General features: G+C 46.1%; 1 protein-coding gene across 9 annotated transcripts in view; it reads left to right on the top strand.

Moving 5' to 3' along the window:
• The window catches only part of PAG1 (phosphoprotein membrane anchor with glycosphingolipid microdomains 1), an 846,294-nt gene that overhangs the window by 378,082 nt on the left and 446,209 nt on the right, over positions 1-22,003 (top strand). For 2 of the 9 annotated variants that reach the window (XM_069621258.1, XM_069621259.1), the window contains one exon: positions 8,305-8,457. The exons of 6 other annotated variants lie outside the window; for them this stretch is intronic. The gene's annotated coding sequence lies outside the window, so the exon portion shown is untranslated. Of the gene's footprint in view, positions 1-8,304; positions 8,458-22,003 lie in introns of those variants that run through there. One more of the 9 variants, XM_069621267.1, reaches the window with a different exon arrangement.

The raw sequence follows: 22,003 nt of genomic DNA, 5'->3' as shown, positions 1-22,003 counted from the left end.
ACCAATAGTGATCTGTGTGGGGAGTACGGGTGAGCAAGCTTTAGAATTCCCATGGTCCGTTGCCAGATTTTGTCTGCCCAGTGTCACCAGTAGTGGGTGTGGTGCCTGCTTACTCAAAGGATGCGAGAGACCGTCTCGTAATCTCGCAGGGCGGATCAGGACCTCCAGCAGAGTATGTTCAGTGCTTGGTTCGTCTGTTAACCATTTGGCAGTGAAACTAAGTTGTGCCGCTAAATAGTACTATTCTAGGTTCGGTAATTGTACTCCACCTTGTTCAAAGTGGAGCGTCAATAATGCCATAGACAGTTTGTCTATTGGGTCCCCACAGAAATGCTCTAAGAATAGTTTCTAGGTTCCTAAAAAGGAAGCCGCAATATAATAGGTGACATTAGTGAACCCAACGTGGGAGTATGATCATATTTGTGATTGCCACTCTGCCCATAAGCGAGAGAGGCAGTCTGGCCCAGAATACCTTCTATATTTTTACTCCCTCCACCGCTCTCGGCGTGTTTAGGGCGTGCCTGCATTTCGGGGTGTGTGCTATCTTAATACCAGGTACCAAAATGAGTCCTGTTCCCATCTCAATCCTCAATCTAAGGTCAGGGAGAGCTTAGCATTATTTAGCTTTGCTAGTGGAAAAAGGCATGATTTTTGCTTATTAAACGTAATCCCAGAGTATCTTGCAAAGTTATCCAAAATTCCGAACATTAAATGGAGGTTGTGGTGCGGTTGACGTAAATAAAGGACGTCGTCGCCGTATAATGAAAGCAGGTGTGTGGTATTACCTATACGCATCCCAGCTTCCGGGTGCTGCTGCCTAAGGTACACAGCTATGGGTTCTAGCGCTAAAATATAAAGTATTGGAGAGAGAGGACAGCCCTGCTGAGTCCTTCTCTGAATGTCCCATTGTCTGGATATATAATGCCCTGTTCTGACTCTGGCTGTGGGGGAAGTGTACAATATCTTGACCCACCGTCTAAAATGTGCCCCAAAACCAAATCTTTTCAACGCAGCCTCAATCAAGTCCCAATAAAAAGAATCAAAAGCTTTAACTGCATCTAAGGATGCTACTACATAGTGTTCTGTGTGGCTATTTGTCTGCTCGATTACGTGCTGTATTCTGCGACAGTTCAAGGTAGTGTTGCTCCCCGGGACGTATCCGTTTTGATCTGGATGTATTAGTGTCGATATGCATTGTCGGAGTCGGGATGCTAGCATTGTCGTTAGTAGTTTTATGTCACAATTTAGCATAGCCGATGGTCTCTGAGTCGCACATGTCTGTAGGTTTCCCTGGTTTAAGGATAGGAATTCTCCAATTTTCCCTCATTGTGTCTGAAGAGACCTTCGAGACTAGGAAACTTCCAAAGACCCTCAGGAGTGTTGGGGCCACTGTATTTTGGTATGTTTTGTAAAACGCAGCAGGTAGGCCATCACTGCCTGGTGTCTTCCCTGTGGCTGATGCTGCAATCGCACGCTCTAATTCTTGTAAAGTAAAGGGTTGGACCAAGAAATCTCATTGACTGGTAGTAAGTGTGGGGAGTGTGATTTCTGTCAAGGTTTCCTCAATTTTGTCCTCTGGGACGGGGGTATTGTGGCTATATAGTTTAGCGTAAAATGTAGCAAATATATCATTGATTGCTGATTGCGCTCTCCATGATTCCCCGCATTCATCTTTCAGTAGAGTTCCTGATGTTTTGGGATGTTCTCTACGGCAAAGCAAGGCGAGGAGCATTCCCGATTTGTCCCCCTCTGCGTGTGTTCACGCAGCGTTGGCCCCATGATCCAACTTGGATAAACGTTCCCAAGTAGTTTGGTGTACACTGCGGGCCTCATGTAGGTCACGCGCGGTGGCTCCACCTGTGGGTTGTGTGGTTTCTAGTTCCCTCACCCTTCTTTCTAGCGACTCAAGTTCCATTTTCAGTTGTTTCCGAACACCTCCTGTCCCAGCTATAACTTCTCCCCTAGTGACCACTTTCAGGGTTTCCCAGAGTGTTCCCCATCTTTCAATGCTACCAATGTTTTCCTCAAGGAAAAGTGCCTGTGTTTCTTCTAGTTGCTCTTTAAAGGCCAGGTCTAGCAATATGTTTGTGGGCATGTGCCACGTGGAGATTGGGGCATGCAGCACTTCTACGGTCCATTGCACAACCAGGGGAGAGTGGTCTGATACTACGCGGGCCATGTATTCTGCACTAGTAAAGTTCTGTAGGTGCTCTGTGCTCACGAAAAAATAATCCAGCCTAGTGTGTAGGTCATGCGGGGAGGAGTAGTAGGAGTATTCTCTCTGATCTGGGTGAAGCTCTCGCCATAAATCTGTCAGGGCAAGTTCTGCCAGCACAGTGTTGAGGGCTGTTGTCGCTGGGGAGGTTGGAGTCTTAGGCAGAGTGAACCTGTATCTCATTGTGTCGCACACGCAATTGAAATCCCCGCCCCATATCAAGAAGGCATCCCTATGGGGGACAATATGGGTCATAGGTGTTTGTATATACACTGGTATGGCATGATTGGGGAAGTAGGAATTAACTATGACTACTGTCTCATTGCCTATATACCCCTTGAGGATAACGTGTCTGCCTTCAGTGTCTGCATCGCAGCTCAAAATCTGGAAGGGTAAGGAGCAGTCCAAGCATGTGAGTACACCCCTGGCATATTTGGAATATGGGGGCCCATATACAGCACCTTCCCAATATTTGGCTATAGCTTCCTGCTCCTTCGCTGTCAAGTGAGTCTCCTATAGGAGATCTATCGAAACCTTCTTGCGTTGGAGGTATGACTTGACCCTGTTTCTGCGCATGTACGTTCCAAGGCTTCTAATATTCCATGTGATGATTCTAAGCTGCTTCATCTCTCCTTATGTGTTACGGAACAGAAGGCGCGAACGCTAGGCATTGTGGGGTACATTTGATTGAGCAGTCAAAAGAGGCGCATTTAGTGATATAGACAAACTTTTATGCGCACCAACCTATTAGTGCAGTGTAGGGAACCAATCGGATCATACTTTGTCTTGGTTGGATAGAATGAACTAAAATTTGACAACCAACCCCGGAACGTGGGGTTCCAACTATGCCCAACAGCTACGAACTGCTTGGGCTTTCTGGTGCTCACTATCTTGAGGAGCAGGCACCGGCCAAGAGATTCAACAGGGATAGCCTGCCAAATGTCCACCTGGATCGAGCAGGTTCCTTTGGGACACAGTGGGCTGGGTACCCCGGCTCCAATGTAGTAGCTGCTGTCATAGCAGCGTCGATTTAGTCTTGCCGCAATGCGTACTGTGGTTCAGATGGTTCTATAACTTTGCCTTTGGTTTCCAGACACTTATAGTGCTTGGGTGCCAGCCATGGCAGTTGTGGACTGTAGTGTTTTTATGGTTGTGGTCTTTGTCTCCTGTTGAGCAGGCTCTTCGTACAAGTCCAAATTGTTATGTTCTAGCCACATCGTTACTGCTTCAGGGGTTTCAAAGAAGCATGACCTGCCACCATATATCACTCGAGTCGAGCTGGGTACGTGAGCATGTATTTTATCCCTTTCTTCTGGAGCCTGGTTTTGACTGTAATGAATCTGTTTTGTTGTTGCTGCACTAGGGGGGTATAGTCTGGGTATATGGCCACTTTTGAGCCACCACGCTCAATTTCTCCACCATCTCTAGAGAACTGTAGCAGTACTTCCCTATCTCGAAAGTTCAATATTTTCGTGATAATCGGGTGGGGGTATGACCCTGGCGGTGGCTTTTTTTAGAGAGATCTGTGCTCTCTCTCCACTGTGAATCCTTGTGATAGTTTATTAGTGCCAACTTCCTCCAGGGATAGGTTTTTGATATATGTTGTAGGGTCTCTGCCCTCCGTGTCCTCCGGAATACCCAGCACTCTGACGTTGTTTCTGCGGGAGCGGCCCTCTGCATCTTCCGCTCTCTGTTCTCAAGATAGCGATTTCTAGTTTTAAGTGTTTTCAGCCTGACAGCGAAATCTGTGTTGGTATTGGTAGTTTCCTTCAGCTGCACCTGTGTTAGTGACTCGTTCTGCTAGGGTTCGCACATCGTGTCGTAGTAGTTGTACATCAATTTTGACCTCATCTATTTTATGTTCTCGGGAGGTTCTTAAGGCTGCTATTGTGGCCAACACCTTATCTTCTTGTGGATCTGAGCGAGCAGCTGTGTCTGCTGTTCCTGGACCGCTTTCTGTAGCGTGTGATATTTGTGTCTTTGCAAGCCCCACAAAGGAATCCATTATGTTGCCCTTCTGTTTAGTCTTTGTGTTAAGTATATCACCCGTCCTAGCCGTCGTCGCCCGCCTATGAGCCTGGGCACTCTAGTATGCACTTCAAAGGATAAGTGCTATATGGCCGCCTGCCTCCGTTGGCTCTCCCTATTGTTCTTCAAGCGTGGCCCGGTATGTCAGGGATGGCTCTTTGTTTGCGACCAGATATCGATAGTTTGTTTATTCATTTCTATTGCACTCCAGACCGAGGGTATCGGGGCGCATAGTTGCAATGGAGATTCACAGCTTAATTACACACTAGATTATACATACATGTTTTACACAATACAGATACATTTCCGATATAGAATGAAGGTACGGTTAAAATTATATACAGTATAGATATTATATACATTGCAGATACATACATATGTTAGCTCCTAAGGGGAATGAAGCTATGCAGATGACGGCTTTGGGCCCCCATCAGGATGGCTGAGATAGAGCAAGGTGGTCCCATAATGGAGGATAGCAAGCTGGGGTTAAAGATCAGAGGATTTCAGCCAGTTAACACAGTTGTTCCTGAAGTTCTGGTAAGATTGATTTTCCTAGATTGCAGGTGGCAGCGGGTTCCAGAGCTGGGCCGCTTTGATGGGAAAGCTGCTACCTCCCACATTGGATAGTTTGAATCTGGGGACATGGAGGCATTTAGTGTATGCTTGTCTGGAAGGTCTATTGGAGGTTCTTCTCTGGAATCTCTCTGATAGGTAGCTATCAGCTGGTGGGAGTGTTATTCAGAGATTTATGCGTAAGAGATGCAGTTTTTAGCTTGATTTTGACATCAGTGGAGAGACAATTGTTTTGTCGTCTATGCTCAGAAATATGATCTGTCCTAGCCACTCCAATGGCTGCTCTGAGGGCATTGTTTTGGAGAGTTTGGAGTTTTCTGATGATAGCTTTGTTAGAGCCAATGTAAAGGGCGTTACAATAGTCGAGCCTAGACGGAATTAAGGCTCTGGCCAGGATGATACAGCTGTTATTGGAAAGGAAAGGTTTGCCGGTTCTGATAAGTTTGCATGTGTACGCAGTTGTGGAGGCCAGGGTGTTAACTTGCTTAGTAAAGGAAAGGGTTGAGTCGAGGTAAAATCTCAGGGTTTTAACCTCATTGGCCACTTTAATAAGGTCGCCATAGATTGTGAAAGAAGTGTATTCAGAGCCTAGTTTATTAAGGTTAGAGGGGGTAGGCAGGATGATGATCTGTTTTATCATCATTCAGGCATAAACCATGAGTGCCCATCCATCCATGCATGGATGATGAGATAAACTCTATTCACCAAGGCCTAATCCTTAGCATAATCCCCTGAAAGTGGGAGGAGAATCTGTGTATCATCTGCATAGTTATTGTAGGTGATATCAAGATTGTCCAGATCATCGAAAACGGGCTTGGTGAATATGTTATAAAGGGTGGGAGATGCACAGGATCCAAGTGGGGGACACCACAGGTGATGGGGATAGGGTCTGCGGCAGCTGAGGGAGAAAATACCTGCATAGTCCTCTTGCTTAGAAATTACTCAATCCTGGCTATGGCTTCCCTGGAGAAGTGGACAGCGGAGTCTAGATGGCTGCATAAGACCTTGTGCTCTGTAAGGTCAAATGTAGCCGAGAGGACAAGGAGGAGGAGGAAGAGGGCTGACTTCCCTTTGTCCCCAAGTTTATCAACTTGCGTCTTCAGGTCAATGAGGGCAGTCTCTGTTCCATGTTGTGGACAGAAACCAGATTGGTGTGCTCCTAGAAGGTGGTGGGATTCTAGATACTTCTGGATGTGTATGTATGCAACCTTATCAAGGAGTTTTAAGAGTAAGGGTAGGGTCGTGATGGGCCGGTAGTTAGTGGGGGTCAGGTGTTTGGTTTTTTTAGTAATGGGAGCACCCATGATTCTTTGAGATTAGAGGGGATGGTGCCGGATGCAAATGAAGCGTTGATAAGCTTGCAAAAGGAGCTAGATCCCTTGCTGCATCTTTTATAAGTTGGGCTGGGCAGAGGTCGCCCTGGCAATTTGGATGGTTTGAGAGAGAGTATAACTTTTTCTACCTTGAGTATAGTTGTTTTCGAGAAGTTAAAGTGAGAGAATGATATGTTAGATGTAGTAGGAGTCATGGGGCGAGAATGGGAATCATTGGTAGGAGTGTTGGCAGTGGGTAGGTTTCCAGATGAGTTCAATGATGATTTTTTTTTGGGGCTATTTTATTTTGGAGAGTGGCTACTTTGTTAGCACATGCTGGATGCCAGAGCACCAGCTTTTATACTTTGGTATAAGTATCAGGCGTGGAGATGGGGGTTTATAGCTCTTTGAGGATTGTAAATAGCTCCTTCATGCTAGAGTTGGCTTGAGAGATCCGGTTATTATAGGACTTCTTTTTTAATTTTTTATTTTTTTTGGCCAGGCATATTTCTTTTTTTTATAGAGTGAGGAGATCTTGCTATGGTCAGTTTTGTTGGCTTCTGTTGAGAGTAGTCACCAGGCAGCCTTGCAGGTTCTTTCTTTTTTTTTGTCTTCATTCTTTTAAGTGTGGGGTGAACCATTTGTTCAGATGAGCTCTGGGCTTGCTAGGTCTCCTTTTAAGCAGGCAATTGTGTCTAGCGAAGTTGCCATGATTTTATTATACTAGTCAACCAGTGTACCTGGATCGGTATTATCTGGAAGGGAGTTAAGAGTGGGGAGGATAGCCAGGATAAGTCTTTCCACAGTGATGTTCTTTTTGTTTCTCGTTCGGGTTGGCGGGGCAGTGGGGATCGTGGTGGGGAGGGGTCTTGAGGTGGTGAGCATGAAGGACACAAGGGAATGGTCTGTCAAGGTTTGTGGGGAGATTAAGGTAATATTAGCATGGTACACTAGAGGGGCAGCCCAAAATGGCGGAACCTAAGGCTGAAGTAAGCAGTACGTCAGAGGGAGGGGTAGCTGCCTAGCAAAGTTGAGACATACTATAACTTTTGTATTAGTAAATTATATTGAAATTGGTGGTATATGCAACAATTCACCAATGATTCATCCTAGTGATGTAATCTAAACCCCCCTGGGGGGTGGACAAGACAATATACTTTGTATTGTATAAGTGTGCTCTATGTTATTAGGAGAAACCACTTGTTTGAGGTGCAGTTTTTTATTATTATTGCACACCACTTTCTTTATCAAAACAGCAAAAACCAAAATACAGTGTCCTGATGAAATGGAAAAGCAAACGATACAGGCAATAATGGAGCATAAGTCTCAAACCTGTTCTGTAAACAGAGGAATAAAGTAACCAGAAAGCAAAACAATAACTAAATTGTGATAATAAACTTTTGACCAAATCTCTGCATAAGATCGTCAATTGAGTGGCAAAATTCTTTACCAAAAACAGCAGAGACATCAGTGATAAAAGATAGAATTTGCATCAATTACAAGAAAAAAATATAAAAAATGATTATTACCCCGTTTGGGGAATGCTGTAACAAGAGCAAAGCAGAACAGACTGGTGAGTGTTAGTAAATAGTGTACTTTTGCATACAGGTCAAGAGCAATTTTCCTTGCAATGTCAGCTATGAGTCCTATACAATTGTACTCTGTAATCTCTGAGTGACCAATCCTCAGTCGGTCTACATCAGGAAACAAAAAAATTCCCAGAGCTGTGTGTTGGGTTAACAGTAGTGGTACTGGACCCTAGGACGTTTCGGCTTCCAGGTTGGGTGCCTTCATCTGGGCCAAAAGAGGATTGTATCTCCCTATAGGTGGTAAACACAGAAAGGGGGTGGATGTTAGAAACTCACAGAGTAACCTGTACCTATAAGTGGTAACAGTGTGCTATATACAGATGGGGGGACCTGAATAGCTAAAAGAGATAAAACCTCTCATTTAAAAAACACGCCAACCTGAAGCTTGGGTCCGGGGGAGAGGGAAGAAGATAAGGGCGAGTTAACTAACTCTGGCCACCACTATTGTCAACTACTGGAGGTCGCTTAGAATACTTGACTTTACCACCAGGTAGGAACTTAGCCTACCCGCTTGCTTCTTGTTCTTTTTTATGTTTTTGTTACTAAGAGCTGCATTAGCTCTGACATATACACTGGTGTTTTTCAGATGCAAGATGGGGCTCTGCCTTTAAACCCCACCCAGGGGTTGTGCCTCCTGCCGTCTTCCAGTTACTGATTGACCACAGATTACCAAGACGGAATTGCTGCCTACTCCTTTCCGCCCTTCTCTTCTTCCCTCTCCCCCAGACCCAAGCTTCAGGTAGGCGTGTGTGATGCTGGAAATGCATCGGAGGGACAGGGCCTCCGTATCCTTGTCCTTTACTGCTTTTTATCATGTGTTCTGTCGTGTTTTCCGCGCAGGAGTTCATGTGGGACTCCTGGCGGTGCAGCTCTCTCTTTTGGTTTGGTGAATGGACCCGTGGGATACCCTTATGGCACCCATAGGTGGGGGTACATCCCTGTGCCCCTAGTGTATGTTTTTGGGCACCTGTGGGTGGCCCACAGAGCAGGGTATGGGCTGGTGGCAGCTCCTTGCTGAATTTGACAGGTGCGCGGAGTATCCTCCATTTTGGGATACCCCGGCCCTGCCATTGGTATCAGTTGATTCCTGATGGAAAACAAGATGGCCCCTGTGGCCTCTCACTTTCTATTACCCATTACCTTGTTTTCCCAAAGTCCTGGGAAGCCCTGACTCTGTCCCTTCCCCCTGACTGCCTGTTGGGTGGGAATGCCATATATGGTGGTGTTGTGAAGGCCCGGCCAGACTAGCTGGAGCCTTCCCGGTGATGTATGTTGTGGGTACCTCCTGTGGGTGGAACCTGGGTGAATAGAGTGTGTGACAAATATGCATTCTGTGTTGTGGATGTCTAGTATCTGGTGGTTGACACAATGACTGAGACAGCCCTGCCCGAAACCGGTATGAATGCAGCTTGGAGTGTTGAATGGCTCGGTGCTTGTCCCAATACACATAACTTGTTGTGAGTGTCTGGAGAGAAGTGAATGGCCTGAATGCCTTGTGTGCCTGATTGGCTGCCTGCCTGCATGAATGCCCTTAGTCGTGATTGGATGCTTGAGTGTGACCCAGCGGAATGAATGGGAGATCAACAGTATATCTGGGGACCTCTCACTGCTAGGAATCGTGTTCAGAAGCTGAAGTCCACTACGACGAGTAGCTGAAGCTTGACCTTGAAGCCCTGCTGGACGAGAAGAATTGCTGTTGCTCTCCTTCGCAATCTGAAAGCGGCTGTGCCTTCAAGGACTGACCCAGAGAGGACCTGGTAAGGCGCCCTCTTCCCGAGCTACGAGGGACCATCGTGCACAGCTGATCTTTAACAAAGCTCCCTGGTAGACAGACCTTCAACAGGCTGCCAACCCAAGACCAGGACTGCCGCAGAATCTCAAGGAGAAGCACTCGGACTGTTGTCCGCCACTGTCGACGACCGCCGTCGCCGTCCGGAGCCGCCATGCTCCCGTTTGCATAAGAACTTCAATTGATCATCGGACGCTCTCGTCTGCATCGTCACCCGCTTGTCTCCCGCTGGAGAAGGCCCGACTGTCGACACGCCGAGGAGCATCCACCGGTGGGTTTCCCGCCACCTAAAGACCACAGAGACGCTGACGACTCGACGCCCTTGCTGGGCCACAGTTCTTCATCATCTCTTTGCGGTCCAGAACTATCGTCACCGAGGTGCCCCGCACGCCTCTTCCTTGCAGGACGCCAACGCTCCGTCGTCGACGAGCACCGCTAGGAACGAAGCTGCCACTTCACTGCCGTAGTTCAACCTGTTCACTGTTGGACGTTCGACTACCCGTGACTCCTGCTTTAAAGGGAGGGCACTCAAGAAGGGCCGTCGGTTCCCTGACACCGAAAGCCGAGTTCCTCGACACCTCTCGACGATCCGTGGCTCCTGCCTTAAAGGGAGTCACTCGAGAAGGATCGGTCGACGCATCGTCGGAGAACTCTACTCCACCAGGTACATTGGGGGGGGTAAAACCTTAATAGGAGGAAGTAAGACTATTGAACATTATATGGACTGGGCTTGTGCTATATATCTTTATTTACAGGTTGCCCAGGTGGGGGGGGGATCTCCACACAGAACTGTGCCTAGTGGTAGGGGTCCGCATTCTGCCTATTGTTTCAACCATCTTGAGTTCCTTCCTATCTCTATTGCTGGTTTCCTCGTTATTGATGTGTGACATTTTAACCGTACAGTTGATGCACTTTAATGAGATTCGATAACATTGGTGGTACCACTTTAGAATTGTATATATTTATCATTATTGACTTCCGAGTACAAAGTGCGTTATTGTGATCGTGTACATACCTTTGAATATTAATTATATAAAGACTGTGTTTTCAGTAATACAGTGGGTGGACATTCCTTTGTGGGGGTTCGGGGATTACACTGTACTTAAGAACCAGCCTGCATCACCTTGTGAGAAGCTAGGCCTTGATTGCTCGACCACGTACCAGTAATAGAGAATCTTGGCTGGGGTCCTCTGTGCCTCTCCTCTACCATATAGAGAGTGGAAGTACAGACACCCCCTACCACTCTTTACAGCGTGTTTTTGTTGTTGTTTTTAAATGAGGTTTTCTCCCTTTTAGCTATACATGTCCCCCCATCTGTATATAGCACACTGTTGCCACTTATAGGTACAGGTTACTCCGTGAGTTTCTAACATCCACCCACTTTCTGTGTTTACCACCTATAGGGAGATACAATCTTCTTTTGGCCCAGATGAAGGCACCCACCCTGGAAGCCGAAACGTCCTAGGGTCCAGTACCACTACTGTTGACCCAACACACATCTCTGGGAAATATTTTGTTTCCTGACGTAGACCGACAGAGGATTGGTCACCCATAGATTGAAAAATCAGAGTACAATTGTATAGGACTCATAACTGACATTGCAAGGAAAATTGCTCTTGACCTGTATGCAAATGTACACTATTTACTAACACTCACCAGTCTGTTCTGCTTTGCTCTTGTTACAGCATTCCCCGAACGGGGTAATAATAATTATAATTTTTTATATTTTTTTCTTGTAATTGATGCAAATGTATCTTTTATCACTGATGTCTCTGCTGTTTTTGGTAAAGAATTTTGCCACTCAAGTGGCGATCTTATGCAGAGATTTGGTCAAAGGTTTATTATCACAATTTAGTTATTGTTTTACTTTCTGGTTACTTTATTCCTCTGTTTACAGAACAGGTTTGAGACGTATGCTCTATTACTGCCTGTATCGTTTGCTTTTCCATTTCATCAGGACACTGTATTTTGGTTTTTGCTGTTTTGATAAAGAAAGTGGTGTGCAATAATAATAAAAAACTGCACGTCAAACAAGTGGCTTCTCCTAATAACATAGAGCACACTTATACAATACAAAGTATATTGTCTTGTCCAATATACAAGACAATATGGGGTTTAGATTACATCACTAGGATGAATCATTGGTGAATTGTTGCATATACCACCAATTTCAATATAATTTACTACATACAAAAGCTATAGTATGTCTCAACTTTGCTAGGCGGCTACCCCGCCCTGTGATGTACAGTAATATTAGCATGGCAGTTCTAGTCAGCCACAAAATCCAATATTCTTCCTTTATTATGAGTTGGTGCAGAGACTTTTTGGAGTAGGCCGAGTTCAGTCAAAATAGTAGTAGTATTTGTTGCGAATTTGTCAAGCGGATTGTTAAATCCCAGGTTAAAGTTGCCAAGGACTAGAACTTGCAATGGTTTTTTAAGATTGTTTGATAGTATGGTGGAGATATCCTCCTCAAATGTTCCAACAGGGCCTGGTGGTCTATAGATCAGGTAAATAGTTAAGGTTTGGGAATTGACCAGTGGTAATTTGACTGAGTATTTCACACAAATGGAAGTTTTGGGAAGGGGTGTGTCTACCCAGTCTCTTTTCTTACAGGTTTGTTAGGTGCTAGACCTAGTTGTTTGTGATTTGTGCTCGGCTCTCAGCTGTTCAGGGAGCAGTCACACGTCTCTCAGCTTGCTGGCTGGCTAGGACGCAGTCCCTGGACTCTATCAGGGGGCAGACGTGGGACTAGTGCTTTCTTGTCTGTAGACTATCTGTTGTACCACTAATCATTCAGGCGGCGCGCCCTGAAGGGATGTGTTTGACAGCAGGCCATCTTACAGCGCATTCAGTGATTTGTGGAAGCTCAGTGCAATGCCGGTTATCTATCCAGATAAGTCTGCTGTTCAGTTATGTCTGGGTCTTCCAACGTTTTCATATGCAAGAACGTTCACAGGGCAGATCAAGGATTTATATAGGAGTGTCCAGCCACATGGTATAGTATGTCTGCTCCATACAGGCTGGGCAATAGGGCGCGGCGCAAGGGGCGTTTGCGTGTGGCGTTTGCTCAAGCTTCTTCACCTCTTAGTGCTCACTGTGGTGCTGTCCACTTGTCTCCTCTCGGGTCGGGCTCAATGTTCCAGAGCTAAGCCCTGTCTCTGCACTTTACTCAAACACCTCTAGGGCTGTAGAGGTATTAATCCGTCCCGCGTGCAACCGTCACCCAGAAAGGAGCAATGGTGTCACTTACCGGTTTTAGACATCTGGCCATTGTCAACTTTCCCCACCAGGCTGCCACTGCCCCGCCTCAGGCGTACATCAGCATCAATAGATGAAGCTTCTCCAGAAATACCTGCAGCTCAGGCCAGGAAGTCCCGCTGCAAAAGAAAGTCTGTTGCCGTTCACTGATGAACTGTGTGGTATGTTCATACATTTTCCACACCAGTGTCAACTGTTGCTTCTTAGGTTAACACAGTTGTCTCGACAGCAGTAGCGCTGCTTGTAGCCGCTAGCAAGCCAACCAGGCACAGTCAGGGGCTCCACTCCTACATCAGATCAGTACTCCGCTCAGAGAGAGCCGCCACGCCGCAGGCAGGCACCCTCTAGTCAACCACCATGCATGTGCTTGGCTCCATACGGCTGCCAGACCCAATGTGTCTGTCACTGCAAGGACGTTGAAGGTCCACCGTGCTCCACCAACAGGTGCCCACTATGTGCGGGTGTCTGCACCGCATTCTGGCTGCAATTCAGACCGCTTCCGTTCTGCGATGCAGTGAGAGCACACGTCCGGTAGCTCTCGGCTCCGGCAGGTTCCCCAGTCTGCCTCTGTAGTTAGCCTGTCCGACAACCGAGAGCGGCCTCCCAGCTGCAGGGGTCTCCCCGAGGGTGTCCTCCGTTGCACGATCCGAGGCGTGCCTTCAGTGCCCAGGGTTTGTGCACGCTGCAGTTCGTCGTCTTCTGTGTTTCTGCTGCACACCTCAGCGCGGTCTTGGGGTGCCTCTACCGTGGCATGTGGGTCTCTTGATGGCTCCCAGTCTCCATGCCTACTATTTCGCCACAGCTTCAGTCAGTGGCGCCATTTTGGTTGTGCCGCCGGCGTACTCAGCTAGGCTGGGGGCAGTTTGCATACTCAGCTCCGGCTGCGTTCTTGCTCTGTGTAACTCAATTCAGATGGCTGGAGTCGTCTGGCTACTGCCATGGCACTTGAAGTCAAGGAAAAAGGGCCATTAAACTATGCTTCGTAGGTTCATGTTAAGGATTACTGCCAAAGCTCAATAGAATCGCAGCCTCACGACATGAGCTCTAGGCCATGCCCCCCCTAGAAGAGACTGTTATATCCATTGATAGAAACTCAAAACATATTGCTTCCATACCTTTGGCACAAGGTAATGCTGCACTTCCCCGAAACATAACAGCTGATTTGAAAGAACACACCCCCTGGAGGTATGGCAGCAAGAATAAAGGAACGACCAATCGTGAATGGAGAGATGGAAATCCTATGCAGAGGCGTTTCTCTGACGACACAACGTCCTGGGGGGGGCAAGAGCCATGCTGCATCACGGAGCTAGCAGTGGAGTGGAGAGACCAAGATGTGGAAGAGAGATGCGGGAGGCCGGCATCGAGAAGTGCAATATCGTTGAGGCAATAATGGGAGAATCCTAAGATAAGAAAGTCCCATAGGGGTCTACGGAGCCCTGTCGATATAAGTGGAACATTGCAAGCTATATGTAAAAAGGAACCTGGACGGCTCATTCAAACAGGTCAAGAGGAGAAAAAGGGGAAGCGGGGAGACTTCCGTTGTGTACACTTTGGAACAAGAAAACGAGCGACCCAACTGGTGGAGGCAGATCAAGGGAATCCTTTCTCCATTTAAAGAACTTGAGTCTTTGCTTTAAAAAAAAAGATTTCAATATTTTTCTTCAGGAACCCAGAGAAAGACAGAGGAACTTCTCTTTGCTGAACTGTGAAATTAATATTGGGGTTGTGGCACAAACTCAGGACGAAATCCTAAAACATCAGCTAACAACTGATATAGAGAAGACCAAGCCTGTTTTTTTCCTTAAAGCGGTAGGGCCAGGTAGATGATGGGTTTCCGACTGAGTAGACAAGCACCCTTAATTTAGTTGATGGGAAGGGAAATCCTTCTTAGCAATAGGGACAGATGGGTGTGTTTCTATTGAGTTAAATAAACACCCTTGAAGTAATGCTTGGAGTCTGACTCCTTCTGGTTCGCCACATAGTAATATATTTGTAATTATACTTTGAAGAACATCTGCTGAATACAATGTACACATGCATTATTACAAATGTTACAATGATTCAGACCTCCTAGCTAAATAACAATTTACACGACTATTTCATTAAGTAACAGTGTTCACCACAATACAGCCGGCATGCGTTTCTCATGCCTCCATTTTTGCATTTTCAATAATGATTTTCAGAAATAATGGAAACAAACATCAGGTTTTGTAAATATGAGATCTTGTACTTATTGTATTTATTATTATACATAACTTAATCCTGAACAAATATCTTTGAAAAATTCCTTTGTCATGGAACTGAAATAGTTGAGTCCTCATGCTAACAGTGATATACTTGAAATGTTTGGCTGTAAAGAGCCCTGGAGGTTGTTTTGTAATCCTGCTCTCTTCTTTTGGCTGGCATTAGATATCCTAGCTTGCTTGCTTATTCATTTGGATTGCTTTTTACATGTGTTCTATTCCCAGAATCCCAATTATTTTCCAGCATTTGTGGTCACAGTTTAGAATGTCTTTAGTCTTAAATCTTGCACTTTACTCCTTTAGAAGGGCTGGGGCCCACATTTCCATGAATTATATTTGGACTTTAAAAACATTCACAATATTTTAGTAACATCATCCTCTTTTCCAACCTAAGCAATTAGAATGCCCTTTAGTCAGAGTCTTAGATTGCTCATGTTAAACCAAATGACTACTTTCATTTTCTAGGAAAGAATATCTTTCTGGAGCTGATCTGGAAATTCTGTCTCCTGTTTGGGCGTTCTTTTTGAAGCACTGCACCTCTCTACAATATTGTCAGGGTTGGTCATTCTTGTCTAGCTCCGGAAGTCCTCGCTCGGCAAAGAGTGAGGTGCATGTTTGCTGTCTGGTCTGGGGACCACACTTCTCTTAAAGTGCATGGGTGCCATGGCCTCCTCATCTCCAAAAATGTATCAGCCCCACTGCCTAATGTTCCACAAAGATTTTCCTCCAAATCTGTTGTGTTCGCATTTGGTTGCCCAACTCCTGTCCTCCTGACCCCCATCTGAACCCTGACCTGCCTTTGAGCCTTCTTCTGAATGGGTGCCCTGGCACTGCACTGCACCTCTCGAATTCCTGTCTTGATCATGGGTTTTGATTTTAACTTTGATCTTCTGCAGCATCCTCATGGTGGCACATCCTGGGACTCCATCTCTTGTTGCTGGCGCGTTCTGTGAATGTGTCTTCCCTTTAAGCTTTTCTTCAAGGCTACATTATAGTTTTTACGAACTATTTATTTTTTGTTTCTTTAAAGATTTAATCTAGTGTTCTTTGTCCCCGAATGAGGAGACAAGGCACTGTACGCACTTTAACTGATTACTTTTGCCTTTTTTCCTTCATTCACAGAACCCACCTCCTGTCTTTTCCTACAGGGGTGCATCTTAAATCTACGGCCCCACAACTTAACTTTATTGGGTCTAGCATATTTGTACAAATAGTGTGCAAGCATAGCATATTTGTACAAATAGTGTGAAACAATTAAGCCTACAAAAATTGTCACTGTGTAGAAAGAAAACTCCACTGCGGAAGAGGTTCAAAAGTACATTCAAAATAAAATGGAACAGAAACAAGAAGGGGGGGGGGCAAAGCAAATTAGAAAAGGTGGGAATATTTGGGATGACATTTTGTGAGACCGGAGGAGAGGGAAAAGTGAAGATAAATGTTCAAAGCTTTCTGAAAGGGAAAGAGTCACTCTAGACTAGAATAGCTATCCAGACCACAGTCAAAGAGAATCTGTGGAAAATCCCTGGTTAGGAATGTATATCCAGAGCACCGTCTGAGGGAATCTGTGGAAAATCCCTGGTTAGAAATGTTTCTGAAGCAAAATATTTGGATTTTGAAGTGCAGGATGTCCAGGCTGCATGAACATCACGCATCTGGAGACCCTCCATTTTTCAGCCGAATAGGCAGGCTCCCCTGGGATAAGCTCCTTGACCAGGATGCAGTGCCGCTTGAACTTAATAGAGTGTTGAAGGAAGGGGTAGTAAATGCAGCTGAAGAGGTATCCGAGTGATGTGCTGTAACATGCAAGACCCAGAGATCCCACGAGCAGCAGAACGAAAAAGTTTTAAGGGCTGCAAAAATAGGAAGACTGAAGGAAGCAACATGCCCATCGCCAACGCTAGACGTACTTGAAAGGCGTGTACAGCGGTATAGAAGTTGAAGTAAAGGATTAATTTTATTCAGTATTAAATGAAGAATATGCCAACAAGATTTGGTGAGGGTTGCCTGACAGTTGAGAGAGTAGAATCAGAGATTTGTCAGTGGAAACTGAAGTGGGAGAAACGCTGCAAGATAATATAGTGGAAGGCCGTTGCTCGATCGGGTTGGAAGGCCGTTGCTCGATCGGGTTGGAAGGCCGTTGCTCGATCGGGTTGGAAGGCCGTTGCTCGATCGGGTTGGAAGGCCGGTGCTCGATCGGGGTGGAAGGCCGGTGCTCGATCGGGGTGGAAGGCCGGTGCTCGATCGGGGTGGAAGGCCGGTGCTCGATCGGGGTGGAAGGCCGGTGCTCGATTGGGGTAGAGAACAAGTGTTCAGATGTCTTGGACAGATGGACTAAACATCTAGATCTTCAAGTCACTGAGCGAGATCGAGAGGCAATATATAGTTACTGGCGATGACGCTTGAAGATATTACTACAAACGTCAACAATGAAGCAACATCTCCCAGCGGTTCCATATTGAATAATCTGGGCGATATTGGCATTTTGAAATTACTTGTTTGCAATGTAGTGCTTTACAAAACTCCCCAAAAATATCAACCTCCCCGGGGCACGCCACAAGGCACTGGAATGGAGTCGGACCTGGAGAGCACAAACTGCAGAAATGTAATCTGTCCAGATAGGAAAGATGAAAACCATTGTGGGACTACCCTGAGCCGGCGGGTCATTAGCACCTAAGGTAATTCCTGAGGGCATTACCATTGTCGGTAATGGCCCGCCGGCGAGGGGCTTATTGCCATTAGTATTCTGGGGATTTTAGTCCCGGGATACTAATGACGTTGTTACTTTTTTCAATCGGCTTTTGTTTTGCTGGTTGAAAATAGCAGCACTGCAGTATGCGTTTGTTCTAGAAAGACTAGAATGCACGTACTGCTTCATTACTACAGATCAACAGGGTGCCATTTTGGGCCTAGTTGATCCGTAGTAATGAATGGAGAGGTGAGTGAGGAAGCTTCACTCGACCCAGCATGCGATGCATGCAAATGCGTACACAGGATTACACTGTGGTATGGTTCGGAGTTGAGCCAATCCACATTAAGTGTATCCTGTGGCATTGACGCGCTGGGTACTAATTTCCATGAGGCAATGCTCCATAGTTGACCATATTAAAAACCCTGGGAGATTGAGGACCACAAACTGAGAATGCTTCCATCCAATATGTGCATGGTTTTATCCAACACCTGCACGCTAGTTGTCCAGGTGGTGCATTGTGCGAGAACCTCAGACTGATCTAAATGAACGGGCAAATGAGAGTAATGGTGCTCTTCCACTTGCTCCGCTGCACATCTTTCAGTGACGTTGGCCAAGAATGGAAAGCTGGTTATGGCGCGATAAGTGCAAAGGCGACAGGGTCTAAGTTTTTTTAAATCGCTGTGACCGGGAATACTGTTGGGCAAAATCTCCTGGGCTTAAGACTCTTTGATCATGGGAAGCCAGTGCTGGGAAAAATCTTCGGGAATGGCCATGGCGAGAGAGGCAGAGATGAGATCGTACACCTAGCGAGTGGATTTTGTGGAGGTCAGGATATTTAGGAAATCCATGAGGGATTTTTCATCAAATGCGGACCAAGAAGGAGCAGCCTGGAGAAAGGCTGGATCGGAGTCTGGTATGTAGCAGAGAAGGTTGTCTGCAATAAGGGCCGATATTGGTCTCTACATGTAGAAACCAGGGATTCTGGTGTGATATGCAGTGGTGGAAATAGGAAAAATGTGGAGGGATATCCCACAAGGGCTGGTGTGGGGGCAAAGTTTGGAGGAGGGGGTGGAGTTCTGAGGAGGCAGAGCTGCCAGTTGAACTCAGATGAACTAACTGTTCAAAATGATAGTTTAACAAGGACGCAATTGATTCATTGCTTGAAAAGTACACAAACTATAGTAAGCATACCTTACTATGGTTTGTGTACTTTTCAAGCCATCTTTCTGAGCAGAGCTTGTTCCAAAAAACTACAAATACCAGAATTCATTTGGGAAAGGCAATGAGCACTGAGCCTGCGAAGCTGGGAGCTCTGTGATCATTATGCTTCCCAAATGGATTCTGCTTTGTGAGCACAGTGTGCTTTCTGCTCTGTCACCGGGTCTTTCAGCCCATGGAGAACCTGGGGGCTCGCCTCAGTGATCTAATCGATCAGATCACTTAGGCGAGCCCGCAGGTTCGCCAAGGGTCTGCCTTGGCTCCTGCTTTGATATAGGTAGGGGGCAGAGCCTGAATAGCGGTCATGGCACCAATGTGCTGTGTGGCTCCGCCCACACTCCATAGCATAGTGTGGCAAGCGCTTTGGTTTGGATTAAAAAAATAAAATAAACAATCTTTGAGCGTTTGGTTTGTGATGGGCTGTTTGGGGCTGAGGCTGGCCGAATCCCGAGATCCGGCTACACATCTGATGCCGGATCCTGCGAGAGCCGACCCATTGGCCAGCGCTGATGATGGGGATAAATCTTGCTTGTTTAGTTCCCAAATTCTAAACCATGCCTCTCAATGTGATTGGTCAGCAGTTCCATACTACTCATCGCAGCTCATTTGAGCATTGGATGGACGTCTGGTTTGCCGTAAAGGAAAATCCCCTTCCATACCATGTCCACTAACTTTGTGATGCACGGTTTAGTTTTCAACTTAAGGAACCCAGTCAGTTATTGCGTCATATTTTCATTACAGTAGCCAGAGCTTCCCTGAAGATAATCCATTCCAACTCGTCCATTGCTTCAGTCCGAGTTTTTGCATTTGCTTTTCGCATGATACTCGAATGGACGATACATCAACAAAAACGTAGCAGAAAAGGATCTGGAACCACGTGATCTAAACTGTGCCCTTGTGCAAAAAAGGGGGCAAATGAATTTAGAAATGTTCTGGCCTTACTGTAGTATCTTAAAATATGTTCGTTAGGGCAAACAAGAAACAGACTGTTTTTAACTATGTTTGCCACAGAGCATAAAAAGAAAGGCGGCCACTGGATTTAATTTGATGTTATGGTGCAAGCATTGTACAAAAAAATTGCGATTCTTGTTTGCCCTAGTGCAGGGCTTTGCGAGCTTTGGCTCTCCAGATATTTGGACTACAACACCCATCACCCCTGCTCAGCATAGTCAATGGGAGAGGGATTGTGGGAGTCCTACTCCAAAACATTTGTAGAACCATAAATTGCAGACCCCTGCCCTAGTGCAACAGTTTCAGCCTACACGGATTGTGACAGTCCCCGTTTGCACCGTTCGTATTATGTAAGCCTTTGCCCTTTGGTAACTTTTCACTACTGGTGCAAAGGTTTATTTGGCCCGCGATCAGTGCGCCAGCCTTCCAAAGACTCGAAAGTAGAACATTGACAGTGTGGGCAATTCTTATTACGTTTCTGGTGGCATGGCAAAGTGCTGTATGTTTGTGTAAATTGCTTCACTTGGTCTGGCTCCTCCAGGACCCCGTCGCAGCCATGACGCATGCGCCGCCCCGTGCCACTAGCGCGCTGTGCCGAACAGCGCGTGCTGAGCTGTTTACTGGCGGAATGTGCTTCATGGCTTTGATCGCGATGGAGAGGCGCATCGGTTGCCACAGTCTACTGCTGAGCCCGCGCCTTGCAACGCAGGGCAGAGATCGGATGAGCTCATCACGGGAGGAAAGCGCTCCACATGGCCTCTTAAAAGCCGGACTCTAGAAATCAATGCCTTTTCTTTGGATCCAGTAACTAGACAACGTTTCTAGAGTTCGTGGCTCGACCCAGCGTGACAACAGTGTCTGTTGACATTCAGCGTGTCTCCTCGTGTCCTTCTCCTTATACTCAAAAAATAAATAAATAGGTAAACCCAATGTTTACATTTGTGCACCCTTTACAGGCAGAGGACCCTTATGAGTTTAGCGGTGTGGCCAAAAATGATGGTAATACTGCTGGATTACTGAACCGCTGAACTATGGGTTTGGAGGTAAAGTGGAGGAAAAACCTCTAGCAAAATGCTGGAGGAATTTCCGCCACCTTGTCACCAGAAAAAGCCATTGTGGTTGAATTACCGCCGGTGGTAATTCCGCTGATATCCACATGGAGTATTATGGACTCCATAAATGGGGACTAACAGCGTCATACTGCCACTTAACCGGCAGTCCAAGTGACGATAACGTTAAATCTGGTTGGTGGATACCACCAAACTCATAATGAGGCCCAGAGTGCTCTAAATGTACACTGTATGAAGTAATGGCATTCTCTCAACTAAAGAGGTTGTAATGTTGAGCATTCCAGTTATCTTGCCCCCCAGGGGTATTGAATATGAGCACTTAACAGCACATTATTGACTTTGTAGGGGGTTGGCTGTGTCAAGGCCCTGAACCTTTAGGCTATCTATCCCTTTTAACACTGCTATCCATCACCTGCTGCTGCTTCAATTCCTGAATGTCTGTCTATTGATGACAGAGTTTTCATGGATTCCCACGCTGATTCAACATTCTGCGTCCTCCGGTTGGGAACCCTCTAACATTAAGCAGTTTCCTAGAAATACAAGAATGTTCTGTTAGTGGTATTTGGGATGGTTGTATACGAATTGTTCGTTTTACAACTGTTCGAATTACAATTGACCTTTTCACAATTGACCGAATTGTGAAGGTCAATTGTAACATATATGCTGGGGGGGCAACCCCCCACCCAACGCAAATATGCGGTCAATTGTGACCCTTTATAATTGGTCAATTGTTCATTCGAACAATTGTAAACAAACAATTTGGGTAATACCTTTGGGATCATTTCCGTTTAGCCCATAGGCCGTGCTTACCTTAACTCCAGCCCAGGCACTCATTTTCAGATTCTTTGCTGCACTTTCAGAGTTGGGAGTCAGCTCTTCAACATTTTCTCCAGAATTCTTGATCACTCGGCTTTACATTTGGCATTATTTGAAAGCTACAAATTAAGTACTTTATTGTGGGTTTTGGAAGTTCCTGCACTCATTTGGTGCTATCATACAGGACATACATTTAATCTCTGTTCCTCCAGTGTCAAGCCCAGTGAAGTGTTCCTTCCTCCCCTCAC

Source organism: Ambystoma mexicanum, chromosome 5q, assembly GCF_040938575.1.
Source record: "Ambystoma mexicanum isolate Mex_15411 chromosome 5q, UKY_AmexF1_1, whole genome shotgun sequence".
Lineage (NCBI taxonomy): Eukaryota > Metazoa > Chordata > Amphibia > Caudata > Ambystomatidae > Ambystoma > Ambystoma mexicanum.
The sequence above is the reverse complement of the archived record's forward strand: the minus strand, read 5'-3'. Positions and strand labels throughout refer to the sequence as shown.